Raw genomic sequence first — 10737 nt, 5'->3', positions numbered from 1 at the left:
CAAGGTACTAAAATTACTATCGGTATAATCGACTCCATACATTTAGATATGACAGAAATTAGAACCCTAAAGCATGGACTCTGAAAGAATTATGCAGATCCAAATGCAAATGCTGCAGTATTAATGAAGCAAAACTTTAATGGAGTGGTTAGTAAATGCTGTACAACTAATGACATTGCTTGCCAATTGTGTTTACTTTCATCTATGTGCAGCGCGTAATCTCATGCAACAGTTATTTTTATGCGCCACAAACGCAACAATTTCTATATCTCTTATGCCATGTTGGCATTTAATTGTAAATACATTTAAGGCTTCTATATTTCTTGTGTAACAGTGGCACATACTCATTCTGGAATTAGCCAATAATTTGCACATACTGAATGGCTAAATCATAAAAAATAAAGTACCTGAAGGATGCCATTAAATACAATGCGCTTTTTCATTAAAGAATTGGTGTCCCTTAGATATGCCTACAGGCCTACATTACGGGCTAATGTGTTATGCATGAAATAATGTTTTATTACACTGAACAGTCATCCACTTCCTCGCACACCTTGTTGGTTAAGTATATATAATCCTGTAAGCTGGTACTACCATTCAGAGAACATATAAGCTTCACATATGCATCCACGAATATGTCAGGCAAGAAACCATAGACTCATGCCAAACTGCACGAAGAGGCAAAGAAAGATTTAGTTCAAAATTTTCTGTTGATGAATTGTAGTGGGGTGTTTCTGCTAGTGCACAGTTTCTTATAAAGCTGACCACTGATCTGGCTGCTACGTGGACCTCAGCGGCAGCCCACAACAGGTTCAGGCCATCCCATGCTGCTGCATCTATAGAGTAACCAACCACCTCGGCTGGTACAGAGATGGCACTGCTGCTGGCGTCTTCAGCATCAAATTCTGCCACTTCTGCCGCACAAGGCGCTGTAGCAGCCGAAGCCGCAGATCTGTGCATCCATCTGCAAACGCACGGAAAGCTCAAGTGTGACAACCTCTCTATGTAATTCGGCCAGTAATCATGTCTGCTATAAAGTGCGATACCACACCACAAGCCATATTTTATTTATGATGAAGGCACGCAAGATGCAAAATCGAAAGAAAGGCTTGTGCTGACGGTTGCCAAAGGAAAATGAGGTATATTTGATATCCCTAGCAAAAGTCATATCATAACAACAAATAAGGATGAGCGAATAGCAGCAATTCAACAACATGAAAAAATTTATACAGCTCAGCATCGCAAGTAAAATGCAGCTGAAGTTGCGGCTACAAGAGAATCCCCCCCCCCCTTCTGTTGTGGCGGCTTTTTGTCCTATGCAGCCCAGTGCCCCAATTCGTTGCATAAATATATTTTGCATTACTACAAATATAAACCTTCAGTTGAAAGTCAGTGTTGTGTTGACTGGTCACTGTTCCTCCTGCTAATTCTTTAGCTTTTTTGTTTTTTTTTCATTATGTATCAACTAGCCCAACACTAAACCCTCCTGAAGCGACAAAAGTAAGCGCGTGTACAAGGGGCCGTCCGATATGTATCATATGTAATTAGTTACCGCGGCACGAGTGAAGCAAATACCTGCTGAACCTGGAAATCTTGCAGCAGGAGCCGTGGGCCGCTTTTTGTAGACGGGTGGCAATATTGTTGGCAGGTAACCCGGACGATTCTCGATGTTCCTTTTTTATTCATTGACGAAGTGCCTCGAACAAATTCTCGTATTGTTATTCGGGCTCCAATGTGCGAGGTCATCACCGCTGAAACATGACAGAGAGCAATCAGCTGACACTAAGTAACGCGAAGACTGAACAAATGTGTGCTAGCGTGCGCGAGAGAAATGCTAATTTGTGAACACTCGACGTGCGGTGCAGTGCACTCCAGCCTTGGTTCCGTTCTACGCGCGAGAAAGCATCGGCATGATTGAGTCCGGTTCCAGCACTCACGTCTTGATCCCGCCGCAGACACCAGATGCACGTTGGCTTATGAATGCACAACAAAAGCACCACTGCATACAAAGTTCCCACTCGGAGCGCTTACGAAGCTAGATTTGACACGTAACAACCACTACACGTTTGTTTTGGAGCGAAACGAGCTAAACGACTGTTTAACCAATTTACAACAGGAGGAATCAGTTGACGCGCCTTTGTACACTTGTGACTTGGCCGTTTACGCCTTCGTTCGTTTAACGGAAATTCGCAAGAGTGACACTTACTTGACGCGCCGAACCGCGATGATCCACTTCAGCCGCCGGTTTGCTTCCCACGGTCTTGAAGGGAAGCGGTAAAATTTGATGCCGTCATCCCCTTCGCAGTTGTGGCAATCCTTAACGCAGCAGTATCTGCGCTTGTTCTTCTTCTTCACACCACTCACGGAGGAGCTGCCGAGCGGCAGCGGTAAATCCATTGCAAAATTGGAAAACGAGTCTGTCAGGCGTGCTTGAGCGCAGTACGAACAAAGGTGCCGCGGCGGCGAAGGCCTACCCGCGTGTGCTCACCGGCGCTGCTAGGTGACGCGACGTGTACAGCCAAACTGCATTGCAGGGTGCCCATAGCAGCGCGTATCAAAGTACACAGGTCCGCAGCGAAGCTCCACAGGACGGCATCAGCTGAAAAAAGTAAATTACAAGCACGTGTCATTCTCGTATTTAGCCCTCATAGGAATGCTAGACAATTTAAAAGGCGAGCAGGGTTTCGTACACACACAATGATTGTAAATAAAACAAGAATTGTATTCCTGTATTACAAAACGTTGCCTGTAGCACATGCTGTATTAACTATTAAGGCAATAAATATGCACCCATACAGCAGTAGTGATGAACACAGGAAGAAATCTTGCCCCATGCATTGAAGATGCTAATCACAGCAGCACCTTTCAATATGTACTGTTCTATCAACGGTCATTGAAACCCTACAAGCACCATGCATGATGCTCATCAACATAGTGCCAGTGAAAGTGAAACAAGTGATAAAAAGCACGAAATGTAATGAGAAACAGTATGTAGGCTTTTCTTTGACAATTAAACATGAAAACACTGTTAAGTGCTATACAGCAAACAGGGGAACCTACCAGAAGCTTCTGGGCACAGACTTGCTTTATTAAACGAAGTGCAAGAGTCCTAAGAGAGTCTTGACAGGCAACTAATAAAGTTTACTGCAAAGAAAATTTTCAACGAGGCTTTCAGTCGCTCTAGCTTCATTGGAGCTTTACAATTCATTTATGACTTATGTAGGTCACTGTGAGGCAGGAGGTTCAAAAACATTTGAGGCTGATACTAATGGGTATTGTCTGAATGAACCAAACACTACACAATGTGTGCGTTTGGAATTTCGCCATGTGGAACCAATATGCATTTAGATTGTATTTCACTGAATGGTCATGCTTGGAGCTTTGAAAGCCCACAAGCTGTCACAACACCCAGATCTGATAACTTCATAGGTCTGTCAAAAAGGTTGTCCAATGTTTAAAACCTTCTACCAATAAAAAAGTTTTTCCACCATTGTCAAATGCAATGTTTCTGACCAGCACTACACTAGAGTCGGACAGCATGCAGTTGTCAGCCATGGTGCTATTGAGCATGAAGTTTGGAAAAACTAACACTACACCCAAGACCCTTGCAAAACACTAGAAAGGGAACGTCTGCATGAGGCTGCTTTAACACAAAAGCTGTTGTGTGTTGAACTTCCTTTAGGTTGCAAAATTCCCCTTGAGCCATCAGCTCACAAATTCTTCTACACACTTCTTCCAGTGGTCTCTTTCCACTCCGGACCAGTCTTTTTAATCTGTGCAGGAAGGTTTCTCCAGCAAGGACACTGAAGTTATCCAAGCAGCCATACATTAACACATTATTTGAGAGGTGTATTAAACCATGAACATTATAGCTCATTTGATGACGACCATAGAGCCTGCCGAAATGATTGACAAAATAGCAAAGCTACTGTTAAGCATACCAATTCAAATACATGCACAGAGCAGGTGATGCAAGGAGAAGGTGATGCAGTGTGCAAAATGAGGAAGTGCTCATAATTCTTCCGAGGGAAGATAGCCTTCACAGCGATAGGACCCGCATAAAGAAGGAAAGCACGTAATTCAGCTGCCTTCCACACCCCAATATATTTCAATGCTCGTGGTGGACGAACAAACTCTGAACACCAATGGGTTTTCAATTCAAGAAGATACTTCCAAATTAAGTTAAGACCTGAAGAAGGTAGTCGATGGGGCACATGACCCTTTGTCCAGAGAAGAAGCATCTTTTTCATTACTCCAATGCATACCAGGTGCATGTAATCTTATGTAAATTTAGAAACAAGACCTATTGGAAGCTGGTCAACACAGTGCTAGTCACAAGGTGGTTTTGGTGCGTGCGACGTAAGAAATCATCATCTGCGCGAAGTGGAGCATCCATTCCAGTGGACACAACAATTAACTCTCCCTTTTCTGTACACATAGTGCAGCTGAACTATCCAGAGTAGGTTGTTACACCGAGCACGAACGCACGTGCGGGGGCATCGCAAACAAGTACCTTGACCTCTACACTAAATATCTTACCCTTTACATGCACTCCATCGTGCAAAAGATCGCACAATTCATTGACAAAAGGTAAAAGAAATCCATCTGCACATTCTGTCTTAGGATCGCCGTGGTAGCAGCCTATAATAACCACGCCACTGTTTGGTATGTTTTCTGCTTTGCCTAAAATAAGCCATAACAGGCTTGTGGAGCTCTTTCTTAAAGGCAGACCATCAGCAAAAAGCATAAGCTTAACACATAATAGAATAGCTGAAATATATTGGGAAGACAGCAGCAGATTGTTCAAACAAGTTCTTAGCCCTATACGCACATATATTCCAGGAGGTACGGTCATAATGTCAAGCTTTCTGGGTGTAGACAGGAGTGTTCTTGCATCAGAAGGCAAATCTACAAAACAACTGCCGCAATTATGTGTCATTAACTAGTTCAAAAGTTGGGTCAAAGCTGCATTTGTCACATTGTTTTGACATGCACAACGAGCCAAAAAATGTTTGTTTTCACCATTGTCATTCTGCTAGTTATCTACACGAATTAGATCACTACAGCCAGATTCATCACCACATGTTATGGATGGTGAAGGGACGTGCACTCCGCTGATATTTTCACCACTGTCATCATTGCGCTGGTTATCTAAACAGACTGAATCCTTATAACCAACTTCATCACCAACTGTTTCGGATGGTGAAGAGACATGCACCAAGCTGGGCGATGAACAGTCAGAACCACTGTTGCAATTCATTGTGAATACTGGCAATACATGAGCTGGATGCAGTACATTCAGACAGCTAATATGACTTTCTTCTGAAGTTGACCACTTTGAATATCCTGGCTGTGGATTACTAGACACAAAGCCCGATGTCTCCGGAGTGCACGTCTGCTGACCTGTCTCCCTATCAGACTGAAGGCTCACAACCTCAAGCTGCTCCTTATCAGCTAGATCTCTGACTCGCCGGCGTTTCTGCCAGCGTGAAAGTTCATAAAAACCTTTTTTTCTCCGGCGACGCATATTTCAAATGTCGAACACATACGATCATTTGGCCGAGTTGCTGTCACGCTCCAAGCTAGTTCCAAAGGCAGGTGTCCTAGACGAAATAGCTGAATAGCTTAAATAGCTGACTTACAATGTAGAGATAAGCCTTCATTTGCAGTGAGCAGAAAAGCGGCGCTGCCTTCGCCTTCGTTTTCGATGATGGTTGGTTGGTTAGTTTGGGTTTAATGGCACAAAGGCAACTAAGGCCTTGCTGCGCCAGACACAAGTCAAAATTAAATGCAACGTTAGAGTAGGTAAACCTGTATTACATTATAGTTGGTGTAAATAGCCAGTTTTCTGTAAAAGGTCGAACAGGTTAGCAAATGGCACTAGGGGGTCATCTGCGAGTAGTAGGGCAAGGTGTAATGGAGTGTGCAAATTATACAGGCTGAGTAAAAACCTCCGTCTCAGTGTGTGGATGTGTGGACATGTTATTAGGATGTGTATGACTCAGAGATTCAAGGCATTTTTCGCAGGTTGGCGGGTTTTCTTTTCGGAGGAGGAAATTGTGCGTCAAATGTGTGTGTCCAATTCGAAGTCGACACAAGATCACCTCGTAGAACCGTTGCTGGTGACTGCATCATTTCCACTCGCCGATTACAGGTTTAATAAGATGTAGCTTGTTTTCTGTACAACAGTCCCATTCGTGTTGCCACTTTGACGTTAAGGCCTTCCTACTGGCACGGATACTATCTTTATATGGAAGTGTTGTGTTTATTGTCTCTTTGTGCGCTGCCATTGATGCGCATCTATCCGCTGCTTCGTTACCCGGTATACCAACATGGCTTGGTACCCAGCAAAACCTAGTTGACCTGCTGTATTTGTTTGTTGTTATCATGTTTAAGATATCCCCTATCAGGGGTTCACATACGAATTTCATGTGAAGAGCCTTCAGCGTGCTTAATGAATCAGTGTATATGATTGTGTTTTCGTGTTTTGAAGCGATGATCTTTTTAACAACAGTCCATAATTCATAGACTTCAGCTGTGTAGACAGAGGCGTGCTGTGGCAAACGAATACTTCTATCCAAATGTTATGTTACGGCCCCCACACCCACGTGTTCTTTTGTTTTAGAGCCATCAGTTGGAAATTCCGTGTAATTTTGATATTTGTCCTGTAGAAAGCGGGATTCTTGTATAATGTGTTCGCGTGGGGTGTCTTTCTTCTTTAAGTGTGTCAATGTACAATCACATAACGGTGCGAAATCGTGTCACGGGGGCAAACGCCGTGGTTTTTTAGCAACCTGAAGGACTTCGCGAGGCAAGTTATAATCCCGAATATATTCCTCATATCGTAGCACAAGCGGCTTACTCATGCTTGGTTTGTTTGTATAGTGTAAGCGTAAGTTACACTATGTGACAATGTTGAAGCATGTGTGTTATGGTGAGGACTGAATTCTTAGTACGTAAGAAAAAGTTAGTAGCACTCTGCGCTGCTGTAGAGAAGGTTCATTACAGTCAAAATACAAACTCTGGACAGGCGATTTTCTGTAAGCGCCACTTGCCAGTCGCAGTCCAAGGTTATGAACTGGACAAAGTCGACGGACGTAAGACTGTCTGGCTGAACCGTACATGACGCTACCATAATCTAGTATGCTGCGCACTGCGGTAGATGCGTAGCAGGCATTCACGGTCAGAGCCCCAGCGCTTCCGGGACAGGACTTTGAGGGACTTTAAGTGCATTGTTCGCTTTTATATTGAGGCTCTTTGTGTGCACCAGGAAGTTTAACTTTTTATCAAACAGAACACCCCGAAACTTGTGTTCTTGTTTTACTGGTAGTGTGGCTTCTTGTAGCTTAAGGGTGGGATCTCGTTGTAGACCTCTTTTTTGTGTAAAGACAACACTAATAGTTTTTTTCACTTGAGAAATGAAAACCGCTTTCAGACGCCCACTGCGTTAGTTTGTTTAGCATAATTTGAATTTGCCGTTCGCACGACACGCAATTTGTAGATCATCCACATATAATGAATGCTTTACAGAAGATTGAATTACCTTATTGACCGAGTTCATTTTTACCACAAACAATGTTGTGCTTAATACGCATCCTTGTAGCACACCATTTTCCTGAATGAATACACGTGACAGCGCCGTTCCTAAACGCACCTGGAATGTTCGGTCCGACATGAAATCGGCTAGACATTTGAGCATTCTACCTCGGATTCCTACATCCGCTAAGTCTCTTAAGATACCGAACTTCCATGTTGTGCCGTACGCCTTTTCTAGATCAAAGAAAACAGTGAGACAATACTGCTTGTGTAGAAAGGCCGCACGTATCTCGTGTTCTAGCCAGACTAGGTGGTCCGCTGTCGAGCAACCTTTCTTGCACCCACACTGATGGTTATCTAGAAGCTTTTCCGTTTGAAGGAAGTATGCCAATCTTATGTTTTAATAGCTTCATAAGACTTTGCAAGGCAACTTGTGAGTGCTACAGACCTGTAGCTGGCTGCTGTTGTGGGAGGTTTTCCAGCTTTCAAGAAAGAGATAATGATGGCTTTCTTCCACACTTTCGGCATTTTTCCCGTTTCCGAGATTATATTTAAAAAACGAAGCAAGGTTTCAACTGCATTAGGAGACATATGAGCGACAATTGCGTAATGTACCCTATCCGGACCAGGTGCTGTTTTTTTGCCAGTGGTGAGTACTCTGTTGATTTCCGGTAGTGTTAAGGGAGCATTATACGATCTCTGTGAACTTCCAGTGCTCGGAAGCTTGAGTTTTCCCGCTGATTGCTTATATTTTATATTTATATTGCTTATATATATCATGAAAATGCTGCCCTAATATGTCTGCTTGTTCTACTAAATTTCTTTGTGTGTCTGGGGGTGAAAGTATGGGTATCGTGTTAGGAGCGTAGTAACCTCTAAACTTACGAACCTGATCCCACATTCTTTTGGAAGTTATCGAGCTATTTATTGACGAGACATAATATTTCCAGGACTGTCTTTCGGCTTGTATGCGTGTGCACCTGGCTTTCGCTTTTGCTTTTTTGAAGGAGAGTAGATTGTCTTGTGTTGGATATCGCCGAAAAATACCCCCCGCTTTGCTTTGTAGTTTTTTGTTTGCGTACATTCCTTCGTCCATCAGGGTTTTAGGTTTTTTTTAGGAAGCCAGACAATTGTGGGATTGTTTCTGCTGCTGCTGCAGCAAGTATACAGGTGGTGATCTTGTCATTCATTTCCTCTATGGTTAACTCATCTGATATGATATCCAAAGTGGCCTTTTCGGTAAAGAAAGGCCAGTCTGCTAGATGGAGTTTCCAACGGGCTGGCCTCAGTCGGATGGTAGGAAAAGGATAAGTTCTTTTAATGATAGCAGGCATACGATCACTACCATAGGGGTTATCAATAACACTCCACTGAATATCTCCAAAAATAGAAGGAGAGCACAGTGCCAGATCTAGGCAACTCTTAGCTCTTGTACTTGGGCAGTAGTAAGTTGCCGCACCGGTGTTTAAAAGGCATATGTCGTTCGTTAGGATAAAATCTTCAACTGCTTGACCCCTGGTGTCAGTTGTTTTACTACCCCACAACGTGTTATGCGCGTTAGAATCACCGCCCATTAAAAATGGTTCAGGTAGCTGATCTAAAATTACATCAAGATCTCTTACGGTAAAATGTGAATGTGGTGGAATGTACATTGAACAAATGGTGATGGTTTTGTGAGCTGAAATGGTGACAGGAACGGCCACAGAACAGAAGTTACTTAACATGTCTTTAATGTCCCCCAGGTTGTGTAAGAAACCTCTACAATTCCACTGGATAATAAAAGCCATTTTGCAATGGAAAGGTAAGAAATGGCACAACGAAAAAAGTAAGAGGCGAGTTGTTAGGTGACATGGATATAAAAAGGCTAATACAAATGAGCGATAACCTTTAGGTTATCGCTTTCTTATATTGGGTGGTTATTCGGATTTTGTCCCTCTTACTGCGCTCGAGAGAGCTCTTGTCCTTCGGTGTCAATGACACCGGGGTTTATGTGTCGATCTCCATCGCTCTCTATGAAGCGCTGCACGACCGAGAATTGGGCGACTAAACACGTGTCTCGGGCCTTGGGGTTCGTTTGATCTTAGAGCCCTGCGGGACTGGTGTCCGCAGGGCCACTGAAGATGGTGCAACAGCACTAGCTGCTTCCACTATGGGGGCGGCCGGCGTCACTACGGGACCACTGTGCGTGGGCTCGCAGGACTCCTCAGGCCTCTGTGACGATGCCCCCACCTTCGTCACATCGGCATAGCTACGTCGCGAAAGGTACGACAGTAGCTTTCTGGCTTCAACGAACGAGGTTTCTTTCTTTAACAGTCAGTGCAATCACTTCTTTTTCTTTTTTCCAGCAAGGGCAAGACCGCGAGTAAGCGGGATGATCTCCTTTGCAGTTAACACAATGTGGTGAAGAGGGGCAATTCTCAGATTGGTGATCGTTCGAGCTGCATTTAGCAAAAGTTGTTTGTCCTCGGCATGCATGTGAAGCATCTCCAAACCTTTTGCTACTTGAAACATCGTCTGGGGTTCGGGATATATTGTCTCACATTGACTTTAACATAACCTGCATCGAGTGAAGTAGGCATTACGCTTGTTCCGAAGGTGAGTATAACATGTTTGGTTGGGATCTCCTGGTCATTCCTGCGGATGACAATTCTTTGAACTTTGGTAACATTCTGTTCCTGGAAACCTTCCAGCAGTTCTTCAACGCTCAAGCCAATTTCATAGTTCTGATATCACACCCCTACTTGTATTTAGTGTCCTGTGTGGTGAAATTGTTACTGGCGCGTTGCCAATACTGGTAAGTTCCGAGAGCTTTTGCGCTTGATCCTTGTCATATAGTTCTAGGAGGAGGTCCCCGCTAGACATTTCTGAGGCTTTGTATGTAGGTCTGATTTTTCTTTTAGACGCTTGGCCACTAGGAATGGCGACAGCCTTCTTACTGGTACGTTGTTTTCGCTGTGCAGCACATAGAACTTAGGGAAATGAGGGAGCGTTGCTCCGAAAGGAGAATTGGAACAGTACTTCGGTGCGGCATCTTTTCAGACGCCGATCATAGACTACAGAGGCTTGCGCAGCCATAGGAAAAAATTGGAGGACGCTTAAGCTTCGCCTTCAAGAGTGGAACGCGACAGCGTTCCCGTCGACCCGCCAAGGGGTGTAAGACAATGGGCTATGGCGCAGCGACTACGCGCCCCGCATCGGACG

Source organism: Dermacentor variabilis, chromosome 6, assembly GCF_050947875.1.
Source record: "Dermacentor variabilis isolate Ectoservices chromosome 6, ASM5094787v1, whole genome shotgun sequence".
NCBI lineage: Eukaryota > Metazoa > Arthropoda > Arachnida > Ixodida > Ixodidae > Dermacentor > Dermacentor variabilis.
This window is presented reverse-complemented; position numbering follows the sequence as displayed.